Here is a 14,033-nt window from a genome sequence, read left to right on the forward strand (position 1 = left end):
TCGGATAAATAGACAGTCCTTCTGTTACTTTGTCCCATTATGATTCTCTTCACTTTCTTTGAGACACTTTTGGAGATATTTGTCATCTTTTCCTTCATTAAGCCAATTTTGTCTTACAAAAGTGCACAGACGTAAATGTGCATACACATTACCAAGGTACTAAGGTATTTGTTCATAAATGCATGAACACACATGGACTCTTTTCCAGGTGTCATGTTCAAGTGTGAATATCTTCACACTTTTATAATTATCTTCTTCATTTCCATGTTTTCCCCCCGAGTGTCTAATTTGATGCACTATAGTCAGTCATGTTGGGTTTTTTTTTTTCTTTGTATCTTACTTTCCAATCTTTATTTTCTCCATCTATTTCACCAAAGTCTATGTCTGTTTCCACATTGTAGCCTCTATCTTGCATTAAACCTGAGCGACCTGAGCAATTTAAGTCAGATACATTGCAGCCCTGGGCTGTCTATAGCTCCAGAACGTGATTCAGTTCTTAAGTGGGTTGAATTACATTTCAGAAGTTCCTGCAGCTTCTTTTGACAGACAAGGTGCCCTGGGTAACACTGTTCCTAATTTAAGCAAAATCTGAAACCAGGTGGAACTAGAACAAGTCCCACAGCTTACAAATAGGATGCTGGGAGATAGATATGTTTCCAGCAGAACAGGCAGTTCCAAATGCAATTCAAATAGCTGGGAAAGGAGGGAAAATTTCATTTTCATGCAGCTCTGACCATAAGATCTGGCACAGTACAGGCTGATGTTCCAGTTCTAATGATCATGCTGTGAGCATATATTACATCAGAGTTTTAAAGAAATACTTCTTTTGTACTAGTGAACTGAAATAATTATTTGCCAGTGAAAAGCTCAATTATCAGAGCAGAAAGTCCCTGATCATCTATCTGTAGTAAGAGATAGATCTAACATAAGGAATGTGTATGATTAATATACAAAGTGGAAAAGAATAAAACATTTGAGGAACTGAGATTAAGCTAAGAAAAATCATATTAGATTACCAATGTAGAAAGTCAAGGCTGTGTTATCATGTATCCTGATTAGATATTCAGCTACAATATTCTTTTCTCCTTTTATGCTTATAATAATACTCTGTGCATTGAATACTGAGCTGTCTTTGCTGTTTCCAGTTCTACGCATGTTAATATCTTGGATTTTTCCCATCCAATTAACAGAGTGCATTAAACCTCATCAGACATCATATTGACTTTGAGTTCAAATTAGTAGCAATAAATCGGTCATTGCTAATTCTTCATACTCAACACCAACCAGAGAAATAAGGAGAAATAAGAACAGAGTCTTTGTTATATACCTATTGTCATCAATATGGAAAAAAAATTATGTCAATATTCAGAATATGTTTAGTTTGTACATGATATAAAAAGTGATCAAAATATTTTCTGGTATGTGTTGGTTTTGTTTGGGTTTTTTTTTCACTCTTCCAAAGAAGTACAGTTTCTAGTCTTTATGGCAGCTCAATAAGCTCAATAAGTATATCCTGACATTCTAGCTTTTTCACTGTTTTGTTAGTGTCATACAGTACACAGTGTTCACTTTTCCCACTGCATGCTTACAAGCAGCAGTTGTTTCCTATTATCCACTGTGGCTGTCCCTAAGCTTTACAGCCTCATTCTTTTACATTTTCCTTCAGCTCAGTGACTGATACAAATGTTCAGAGACCTGATTCAAAATGTATCAATGCTGGAAATGTGGATAACTCCTTTCATTGTCCTGATTTTGTAATACTGGGATGCCAAGGCTCATTGAGCAACACTTTCTGCTTCTGCTTGAGAATGAGTGAATCACTCATGTAAAATAAACAGAAATGCATAGCAGTTAATGGAACATCACACAACTAAGTCTCATACAATTCAGGTTACAGCTGTACATGCTACTAAGTTGAATATTTAGATGGCATGTGGTTCACTGCATGAATGATATTAATTTCTACCATGTCTTTATACCTCCAGTATAACTAATTAGTAGTCATCTCTGCCATCTTCCACACAGACACAGAGTGTCCATTTGCCAATGGGTACACACTCCCTTGAGAGCTGAGCGGTAAACCAGTAATGTATACCTGGACTACATAATGTAAGGCATTTAGGAGCAGACATTAGAAAACTGTATAGCTAGTGATCACCTATCTGGTTGATAGTGAGTATTTCTGATCATGTAACGAATAACTTAAATCAGAATAGATATAGAAAATGCTATTATTCTCCCTTATGATGAAAAGCTGAGGGAACTGGGGCTCTTTAGTTTGGAGGAGACTGAGGGATGATCTCATTAATGTTTACAAATATGTAAAGGACGAGTGTCAGGAGGATGGAGCCAAGCTGTCCTCAGAGTTGTGCAGTGATAGGAGAAGGGGCAAGAGGGACAAGCTGGAACATAAGGAAAATCGTCTTCACAGTGAGGGTGAGGGAGTACTGGCACAGGCTGCCCAGATGAGTTGTAGAGTCTTCTTTGGAGATATTCAAAACCTACCTGGATGAGTTCCTGTGTGACCTACTCTAGGTGGTCCTGCTCTGGCAGGGGAGTTGGACTAGGTGATCTTTTGAGGTCCCTTCCAACTCTTGAGATTCTGTGATCCTGTGATTAGGAAAATGGAGACCCTATCTTTTGAGGAGAAATTAGAAAGCTTGACTTGTTTAGCAAAATGAAAGGTAAGAAGTGAAAAAGCTATACAACATGTTCTGGGATGACAACCAAACTGTCTAGTGCAAATACATGCAGTGGCTTCTGCTGATTGGTGTGAGATACTGTTCTCCATTGCCTTCCTCAGAATGCTCTATCTTCCTCACCTAGGACAATGCATTGCATTTGTGTGGATATGCTTTTTTTTTTATAATAGGGTGAAGGGACTACAATGCTGACCTCTGTAAGGAGTTTTGAAACTTCTCCTGGTTCTGAATCTAGCCCAGTTAAGGCCAAACTGGTGCATCTGCAATCACAGTTTAAGAAGGGAAATCTGCAGTGGGAGAAGAAGGTGGAAGGAGTGGGACAAAAGGGATGCAACCACATGGACCCTGAAGTCAGCAAGGGAGGAGGGGAAGAGTGGCAATGTACCCAAGCCCCGCTGCAGCCTGTAGCACCTTGTAACCCATACTGGGCAATGGCAAAGTCAGCAACAGCTCCAGAAGGACCCCATGCCAGAGAGCATGACCACACCTGGAGAGGCCAGAGACTGTTTTAGGTAGGTAGCACTGGAGCAGAGGCTGAGGACTGGCCACAGAGGAGAACCACAAGGGAGCAATTGATGAAGAGCTTGCAGCCCTCGGGTTGAACCCACATATGAGTGGTCCGTTTGATACAGAAGGACTGTTTGATACATAGCGGATCTCACACTGAAGGAGGGGGAACGGCAAGGAATCCTCCTCCCTTGAGATGAGACGAGCAGCAGGAGCCATTGGAACAGGACTGACATCACCCTGCATTACATGTTCTTTGCACCACTCAAGGGGGAAGGAGGAAAAGACGATGGTATCAGGGTTCCAAGCCTGGGAAGAGGACTGAGTTGGAGGGAAGGTGGTCTTAAGGGCTGGTCATATTCTTCATCATTATTTCACTCTTTGTTGCTTTCTGTTTATCATGTTTTTGATTGGTGGCAGATAATCTTTTTTTCTTCCCCAAGTGGAGTCCTTGGGGATGTCCCTGAGGTCCTTGGTACTTTTTCTTTTCCCTGTCCTGGCAAGGGTGGTAGGGACTGAGGAAGAGTGAACAAGTAGCTGTGTGGTCCCTGTGCTTGACTAGGCCTAAAACCACGGCAGACATTTAAAAGTTAATAATTTCCATTGCCATCTGCTTGCACCCTACTGTATATAGCCACTGACTTAAACCCATGAGATGTTAAAAGACTTGAAAGAGACTGTATTTTTTCAGCAGTCTTAAATTTTGCAGGGTTGGAGATCATTTTCTCTGGGAATTATAGTTAAACCTGCCAGGTTACCTAACTCTATACCTTCTTACCCTCCTATGCAATTTTAATTAAGAAGTTTTTACTTTAGGAAGCTATCTTGACTTGTTCTTTTGTATACCCACCTCTCCTTTCTCAGGAAAACTTTTTGCTCCTGTCTGTTCTCTTTGATATAATTTAACATCTGGAAAAGGATTTGGTTTATTTATATATGCATGACAAGGATTTATCAGACAGGTGCCATAGCCAGGCATGAGGTTACTTAGACCATGGTATTCCCTTAGATAAACCTGTCTACTGGGCACTGATGAGGTCCATCTGACAATGAAGGGGAAGAGCATTTTCAGTCATAGGCTTTCCAAGCTTTTGAAGACGGCTTTAAACTAAATTTGCCAGGATAAATGAATCTCAGTCCATTCCACTCCTACCAGTTTGATGTTCATGCCAGGAATAGATGTCCAGATCCCGGAGAGGGATCACAGGTCAGCAAGAAAGCACCTGAAGAGCAGTACAAAGGAATTCCAGACACTCCAGCCAGTAAGATAGGTTCATCAGAGGCCCAATCTAATTACCTCTATGCAAACACATATAGCATGGAGAATAAACAAGAGGAGAAAGAGAAGTGCATATTCCTGCAGGATACAATCTTGCCAGTATGGAGAAGTAGTGGGATGCCTTCTATGATTGGAGTGTTGGAAGGATACAGGCTCTTGAGGAAGGCCAGGCAGGAGAGACATGGAGGGGGTGTTACCCTCTGTGTCAATGGCCATCAGAAGTGCATGGTGCTCTGCCTAAAGATGGATGAGGAGCTGACCTACACCTAAAAGGTCACGAAAAAAAAGAAGACGGGAATAGGTGACACTCTAGTGGGGATTTACTACAGACCACTCAACCAGGAAGATCAAGCACATGAATCCCTCTATAGACAAATAGGAGTAGTCTCAGGTTCACAATCACCCCTATATCTATTGGCGGGACAATGCAGCAGTGCATAAGCAATTCAGCAAGTTCCTGGAATATACTGACAACTTCTTTCTCCAAAGGACTTGTTCTCACCAATGAGGACAAGCTGGTGCTGGATGTGAAACTCAAAGGCAGTTTAATTTTGCTTTCTTCCCCAGGTTGAGTAGTCTTGTCTGTTTTGCCCAGGGCTGTTATTGATGAAGGAACCATCCTTGTCCTTGGGAATTCCCCTGATGCCCTTGGTATCTTTTCTCTTCCTCATCTCCCCACTGTGGGATGGGGGATGAAGAGTGGAATGAGTGAGCACAAGGGTGTCCTTGTGCTAACTGTGTCTAAAACCACAACAATGGACAATGGGATTGAGCAAGCTTGCCAATGACACCAAACTGTGTTGTGTGGTGGACACATCGAAGGGACAGAATGTTACCCAGAGACTTGAGAGGTAGATCTGAGCAAACCTCATGGAGGTCATCAAGGCCAAGATCCAGGTGGTGCACCTGGGTCGGTGCAATTCCAAGCACAAATAGAAGTTGGCTAGAAAAGGGATGGAGATTATCCCTGTGGAAAAGGACATGGGGCTGTTGACTGGATGAAAATCTGAATATGAGTCAGCAATATACACTTGCAGCACAGGTCAACCACATCTTGGGCTGCATCAAAAGAAATATGGCCAGCAGGTCAAGGGAGGGGATGCTGCCACTCCACTATCATGAGAACTCACCTACAGTACAGTGTTCAAGTCTGGGTCCCTTAACATCAGAAGGACATGGACCTGTTAGAGAGAGTCCAGAGGAGGGCCATTAGATAATCAAAGGACTGGAGCACATCTCCTATGAAGGCAGACTGAGTGGAGGTTGTTCAGCCTGGAGAAGAGAAGGCTCAGGGGAGACCATATAGGCCTACAGGAAAGATGGAGATGATCTTTTTACAGGAAAATGTACTGATAGGGCAAGTGGTAATGGCTTTAAACAAAAAGTGAGTACATTTAAGTTAGATAAGTCCTTCACCATGAGAGTGGTGAGCCACTGCAACAGTTTCCCAGAGAGGTTGTGTCTCATCCCTGGAAGTGCCAAGGCCAGGCTTGATGGGGCTTTAAAAAAACCTCATATAGTGGAAGGTGTTCCTGCCTATGACAAGGGGTTTGGAACTAGGTGATGTTACAAACCAGGTTCCAGGTTGCTAAGTAAATTATAGAGCAAAGGAAATGTGTAACAATAGATTTTTCAAAGACTACTTGCATAAATAATTTTTCAAAGACCACTTGTATAAATAATTTAAAATAGTACTTGCCCTTAAGCAAAGAGAATGAGTTTAAATTTGGGTGAAATAAATAGTAAAACTTCTTTGTTTTTTTAAGAGTATAATGTATGAGGATCGAGCAGCTCTTATATGATGCTGCTTAGCTTTATAGTTTGTGAATATAGCAGATCCCTGAAAACAAACTGTCACATTAGAAACAAAATTTTAAAAGGACTCAGAAATCTTCCTACCATCTTAAACAAGTGTTGTAAATCTCAATAAAATTAAAATTTCAAAGTAGAGAATTTTTACATCAAACAATCTGTAGCCAATTAACAATAGGCTGGAAAATCGTACATAAATACAGCTACTGTAAAAAAATGTATATTATAATGGAAAAGGTCCAAGCAGTAAATGTGACTAATCTCCATATTCAGTTACTATCACAAGAAATTAAATGTTGAGGAAAGGAAAAGGCAATCAGTACCACATATCCGTACCTACCAGTTTGATTGCATACTTACTGTTCAATTGTACAACTTTTTCTGCAAGCAAAAAATGGTCTAGACCATCAGAAACCTTTCCCCATTTAAATTAGGTTTGAATGTCAAAAACTTCAGTTTTCATACAAGATGATAACTTGAAAAAAAATTTTGTGTGAATTTTGTTAGACATTTGTCTTGGAGTAATTAAAAAGGAAAAAAAAAGAAAAAAAAAAAGAAAAAGTATTGAAAGACAAGTTCTTTTGATCTAGAAAACTAAAACAGTGCTTTCTTACCAAGCAAAGTCTCTTTAGCTTGGAGAAGAGGAGACTGAGAGGTAATCTCATTAATGTTTATAAATATATAATGGGGGAGGCTCAGGTGGATGGAGCCAGGCTGTTCTCAATGATGTCCAGCGATAGGGCAAGGGGCAATGGGTACAAGCTGGAACATAAGAGTTTCCAGAGAAAAATAAGGAAAAACTTCTTCACTGTGAGGGTGAGGGAGCACTGGCACAGGCTGCCCAGGTTGGTTGTGGAGTCTCCTTCTTTGGGGACATTCAAAACCCACCTGGACAATTTCCTGTGTGATCTACTCGGTCCTGCACTGGCAGAGGGTTTGGACTAGATGATCTTTTGAGGTCCCTTCCAGCCCTTAAGATATTGTAATTGTGATTATAATCAATCAGGATTTATTGAAGAAAGGAACGGTAAATTCAAAACATAAGTAAAATAAATATTTTAATATATAATCTAGAAAAATTAAAGTGCCTGAATACATACAAAATTCCCGAAGAAATATCTAAAACAGAATTTTCAAAAATTATTTTTTAAGTAGCAATATTTTACTAGAGACGTTCCCAATGAATTCAGCTAAGGGTTCCATCATAGTAAATGAGCTAAAGTACACATGGATTCTTGCCCAGCATACATCATATTTAACTAAAATAAGGAACATTTCCACTTTTGCTGAATCTGCAGATCTAATTACTCTACTAAATGTTACAGAGCTTGATACTCAGAGGCTTTAGATTCCCATGAGACCTCAGAGCATGAAAACAAGTTCCCAGAGAACTTGTGGTTCATTACCAGTTTTGGGGTTTTTACAAGTTACATGCTAGGCAACAAAAATTATGCTTGACTTTCAAAGCCAAGGGCCTTGTTCCTCATTTTATTCTCTTTTTTTGTTGTTTCTATTTGTTTTGTTTTTCAGGGAGCAGCTATATTTCATGTGGATAGAAAAAAGAAAATCTCGTTGCCTTTTGCTTCACAGAATCATAGAATCACAGAAACATAGAACAATCAGGTTTGGAAACAACCTCTAGAGATCATTCCATGTTATTCCCCTGCTAAAGCAGGCTGACCTTGATCAGGGTGCACAGGAACACATCCGGATGGATTTTGAAAACCTCCAGAGAAGGAGACTCCACAACACCCCAGGGCAGCCTGTTCTAGTGCTCCCTCACTCTCACAGTAAAAAAGATTTTTGTCATGTTCCAGTGGAACTTCCTGTGTCCCAGCTTGTGCTTGATCTGCTGACCACACTCTTCTTGATGCATCCTAGGATACCATTGGCCTTCTTGGCCATGAGGGCACATTGCTGGTTCATGTTCAGTTTATGACCAACCAGCACTCCCAGGTCTCTCTCTGCAGAGCTACTCTTCAGCAGTTTGACCAGCCTGTACTGGTGCATGGAGTTGTTCCTTCCCAGATGCAGGACTCTGCACTTGTCCTTGTTGAACCTCATGAGGTTCCTCTCTGCCCAACTCTCAAGCCAGTCGAAAACCCACTGAATGGCAGCACAGCCTTCTGGGGAATCAGCCAGTCCTCCCAGTTTGGTGTCATCAGGGAACTTGCTGATGGTACACTCTGTCCCCTCATCCAGGTCATTGATGAAGATGTTGAACAAGACTGGCCCCAGAACCGATCCCTGTGGAACTCCACCGGCCACAGGCCTCCAACTTGATTCTGTGCCATTGGTCATCACCCTCTGGGCTCTGTCATTCAGCCAGCTCTTGATCCACTTCACTGTCCACTCATCCAAGTCGCACTACCTGAGCTTTCTGATGAAGATGCAGTGGGAGACAGTGTCAAAAGCCTTGCTGAAGTCAAGGTAGATGACATCCACTGCTCTCCCCTCATCTAACCAGCCAGTCACGCCATCATAGAAGGCTATCAAGTTGGTCAAGTACAATTTCCCCTTGGTGAATTAATGTTGTCTTGTTGATAACCATTTTTTCCTTCATGTGTTTTGAGGTAGCATCCAGGATGAGCTGTTCTAACACCTTTCCAGGGATGGAGATGAGCCTGACTGGCTTGTAGTTTCCCAGGTCCTCCTTACCCTTTTTGAAGGCTGGAGTGTCATTGGTCTTGTGCAGTCCCCAGACACCTCATCTGTACTCCATTATCATTCATTTCTGATCACAAATTTCTCAAAAATTTAGGCCAAAGCCTTGGGAATAGTAGAAAAATCTTCATTTATTTATTAAAAAATTTTTTAAAAATATAAATCATGTTAGAATCCTTTTTTTCTTTTGGGATCATAATAGAAACCAAGGATATGCTTTTTCTCAAATTTTATTGTTTGAAATAACTATTATATAGAAAAACTTTGCTTCGTTTGATTACTTGTAGTTTAGAGACTGAAGAGAAATATTATGCAGCAACTTCTGGGAGTGCTTTGAAAACTTCTGGAAGACTCCTTCAGTCAGGATTGTTACTAGAACCTGAAAGGAATCTATTGTTGTGATGGTTTAGCTCTGGTTGGGTGTGAGATGCTTGTCAAATTGTAATATCGCTCCCCCTCCTAAACTGGACAGAGGAGAGAAAAAATATAACAATCAGCTTGTGTGTGGAGATAAGGACAGGGAGATTGCTCAGCAATTACCATCATGAGCAAAACAGACTTAATTTGGGGAGAAAAAGGTTTGATTTATTAAAGAATCAATAAAAACAGGGAGATGAGAAATAAAACTGAATCTTAAAACACCTCCCCTCATCCCTCCCACTTCCTAGGACTCTCCTTCCTTCCCCCACAGCGGCACAGGGTATGGGGGTTGTGTTCCGTTCATTACAGATAGACACTGCCACTGCTGCTTCTCAGGGGGAGACCTGCTCACACTTCCCACTGCTACACTGTGGGGTGCCTCCCGACAGGAGACAATCCCTCACAAACTTTTCCATGTGGATCCTTCCCATGGGCTACAGTTCCTCACAAACCGCTCCATTACAGGGCCTCCCATGGGGGTAGCTCTTCACACTCTGCCCCAATGTGGGTCACGGACGGGGAAAACAGTCCTTCAGGCACCAGCTGCTCCAGTGTGAGTCCTTCACAGGATCACAAGTCCTGACAGCAAACCTGCTCTGGTGTGGGCTCCCCTGTCCCCACAAACTCCCAGGTCCTGCCAGGAACTTGCTCCAGTGTGAGCTTCCCACAGAGTCACAGCCTCCTTCAAGCATCCACCCGCTCCAGTATGGGCTCCTCCATGGGCTGTGAGTGAATCTCTCATCCCTGGTGGCCTCCATGGACTGCAGGGGGACAACCTGACTCACCATGATCCTCACCACAGGACCCAGAGGAATCTTTCTTTCAGGGCCTAAGCTCCCTCCTTCCCCTTCTCCACTGACCTTGGTGTCTGAGGGGATGTTTGCACATTCTCATTACTGCAGCTTAGCAACTGCCCAGCAACTTCTGGCAGACCTTTGTTTAAAGAAATCTCTCCTATAGCTACCCCACTACCAAAAATCTATTCCAAGCAAAACCAATACAACTGTGAAGGAGCAACCTGTCACCTTTACCAGTAAAGCATTGTCTGATCCATAATTACTTTTGTATATGTATCAGAAGAATTCTGATATGTAGCAGATCCCTGTTACATAAATCCCCGTCAAGCTCATAATCTTCCATTAATAAGTGTTTTCCTCTCCTGTTAGCAGATACTCGAGGACATTAAGACAAAGAATTGACTTTCCTGTTTTTTACCAAGCTTAGATCCAAATTCTTATAACTTTATGCTGGCCTTTGAAAAGATTTCTCATTATGCCCTGTACCAGCAGGTGACAGCTCATGTTTATTGACAAGAACACTACACAGCAGAGAGAAACTTAAGCTTTTGGAAAAAAATGGGTTGTTTTGGATTTGTGTGGTGGTTTTTTTTGATAGGAGGGGAGGGGCTACAGATTAGCCCCTATAAGAAGCAGATCAAAGCTCCCCTTGCTCTAAGTCAGACACACCTCTGGCCAAAGCTGAGCCAATCAGATGCCTCTGTAATAGCTAATCGGGAAGGAAAAACCTACAGCAAAAAGAGGAGGTGGAAAGGGATAAAGTGGAAAGGGAAATAAAGAACCATCTAGACACCAGAGTGAGTGAAGAGAGAGGGGAGGATGTGCACTAGAGAAGACCCTCCCTCCACATCCCATGGTGAGAGAATGCAGACTATCCTGCAACACGTAATGATGGAACTGAAATCTGCCTGCAGCCTATGGAGGAACCCAGCCAGAGCAGGTAGCAGCAACTAAAAAGGTCATGGCTCTGTGGGAAGCCTATGATGGAGCAGTTGCTTTCTGAAGGACTGCAGGTCATATAAGGGATCCATGCTGGAACAGTTCATGGGGAGCTACAGCCCATAGAAAGGACTCACATTGGAGAGGTTCATAGGGGACTGTCTCCTGTGAGTGGAATTCTGCATTGGAGCAGTAGAAGAATGTGAGTCCTGCCCCTGTGAGGAGGAAGGAGTAGCAGAGACAATCTGTGATGAACTGATTACAACACCCATTCCCTGCCCTCCTGCACCGCTAACAGGGAGAAGTTAAAGAGATTATGAGCAGAGCTGATCCTGGGAAGAAGTGAGGGATGAGGGGAGTTTTTAAAGATCTGGTTGTATTTCTCATCCTATTGATTTTTTTCTCTGTTTGATTGGTAAAAGAATAACTTGATTTTGGTTTTCCAAATTGATTTTGGTTTTCCTATGAGCATAATTGGTGAGTTATCATTCCTTTTCCTTGTCTCAGCTAACAAGACACTGTGACATTTTTTCTCTTCACCATCCCACCACTGGGAAGGGGAGTGAGTAAGCATCTGTGTGGTTCTCTGTTGCCGATTGGGCTTAAACCATGACACTGGTGTGCTCAGGCAATCTTCTTGGCTATTCTTATGGCATTACATACAGGAGCTGACAGCTCAGAGGGTTTTCCAAGCTTTAATTTCCCTTTCCCAGACTTAAGGATGACCATATTTTTATGGTCATGAAGTTCCCAGACCCTCTTGAGATCTGAAATCAATGTTTCTTGTTTCACAGAATCACAGAATCTTAAGGGTTGGAAGGGACTTCAAGAGATCATCTAGTTCGACTCCTCTGCCAGAGCAGGCCACCTACAGTAGGTCACACTCATACAAGTGGGTTTTGAATGTTCCCAGAGAAGGAGACATCACAAACCATCTGGACAGCTTGTTCTAGTGCTCCGTCACCCTCACAATGAAGAAATTCTTCCTGACACCTACCTTTTACACATTTGAAAACATTAATGAGATGACTCCCTAGTCTCCTCCAAGCTAAAGAGTCCCAGCTCCCTCAGCCTTTCAACATAAGGGAGATGCTCCATCATCTTTGTGGTCCTGCACTGAACTCTCTCCAGTAGCTCCCTGTCCTTGAACTGAGGGGCCCAGAACTGGACACAATATTCCAGATGCAGTCTCATGAAGGCAGAGAGTTTGGTGTGAAGCACTGGTTTCTAACATATGAAAAGGTCAATGAAGTCAAGATCTTGATACTGTGATTTTAGGCCCTTTCTTTGTGACAGTTTTCCTACATGATGTGTTTAGTATCTATTTCTTAAGTTGAAGGCCATTTTCAAAAAGTAGGCAAATAGTACCTAAAGCAGGATGGACTCGTAAGTCATGCATAAATGAAGCAAATTTTCTGGTTTGTATCAGCTAGGAGCTCTCCCAATTCCACTCCTTCTCCAGGCAACTAAGATAGGTTGTTGATGTTATATTTACCTATTCTCTGGCATTAGATACATCATCTAAAAATCACTGTGAGTGTGTTTATGGACCACAACTCCCTCCTGCTTACTACAAAGCTGGCACTGGTTGGATGCTACCCAGTTGCTGGTACTCGCCTTAATCTGTCTGTCCTCAGCTTCTGGTGTCCTTGAACCTTTTTGACCACTCTGCCCGATCTCACAATGAAGCCAGTGCTTTTTTTGCAAGGGCAAGAGATCCCAGGGCTGCACTGAAACTCTCAGCTAAAAACAATCTACTTTTTTGAGTTAAACAAATCTGTCTTTTCCCCAAGGCTGCTTTCTGTGCCATGGTCCATGGTCTCAGTGTGCACTTCGAGGAACTAGGATACCCAAAGTGAATATTAAAGAACCTTTTCCAAGGTCATGAAAACACTTGCAATCAAGATGTGTTTGTATGCCAGGCATAAAGATATATAAGACCTGACAACACCCTTATTTCAATATACTTAATAGCATGGAAATTCTATATATAATCTATATATGTAAGAAGAGAACAATCTGAGAACCATAATTCACTGGGGATCTCATAGGAAACTTTTAATTCCATAATGTCGCCTTTCAAACCCATCCAGCAACTAAGCACCACGCAGATGCTTCTCATCCCCCTTCAGAGAATCGGAAAATAAAACTCATAGGCTGAGATAAGAACAACCTAATAACTAAAATGAAATAAGATACAATGATAAAAATAATGATAATGTATAATAATAATGAAAAATAATATAGCAAAAGGATTAAAAAATAATAAAAATCAAGGGGAAGGGAAATAAACCAAAACAAGTGATGCACAAGATGCTGAAGCACAAGCATAGTAGCAAGCACATACCAATATTTTATTAATTCTACAAGTATTAAACTATATGTTTGTTTGGCTGAACCCAAGTCATAAACTGGAGATTGCAAGTGTACCCAGGTACAATTCTGTAGGCTGCACTGAGGTTACCTGTTCTATGTGAAACAAAGTGCATTGTCACAACTGTCTGAATGCTGAATGAGTAGAAAGGCAATTTATTTAATATTTTAGGCAATGTGCCACTGCCAATTGATTACAATTTTTTATGCAATGCCAGAATCAAGGAAATAGCAACTAATAGGCAAAGGGATGAAGGTATCTCTTTTTCCACCTTATATTAAATTAATGATATTGGATATAACCCTAAGAAGACAATTTCCTTTAAAATTCCTTGGGGTGAAAAGGGCAGTCACTGAAAATTGCTTCCAATATAACTTCCAGTTATTACTCTTAACTTTTTCAGTTTAAAGAGACATTTAACAATATTGAAAGTGGTTTGACATATATTTTGCAGAAAGGTACCTCAATCAAAATTCCAGAAAAGTGAAAAAAAAAATTAAAAGACTGTTAGCAAAGTATTTTTATAACAATAAATCAGT

The sequence above is a fragment of the Colius striatus genome, chromosome 4, assembly GCF_028858725.1.
Source record: "Colius striatus isolate bColStr4 chromosome 4, bColStr4.1.hap1, whole genome shotgun sequence".
Lineage (NCBI taxonomy): Eukaryota > Metazoa > Chordata > Aves > Coliiformes > Coliidae > Colius > Colius striatus.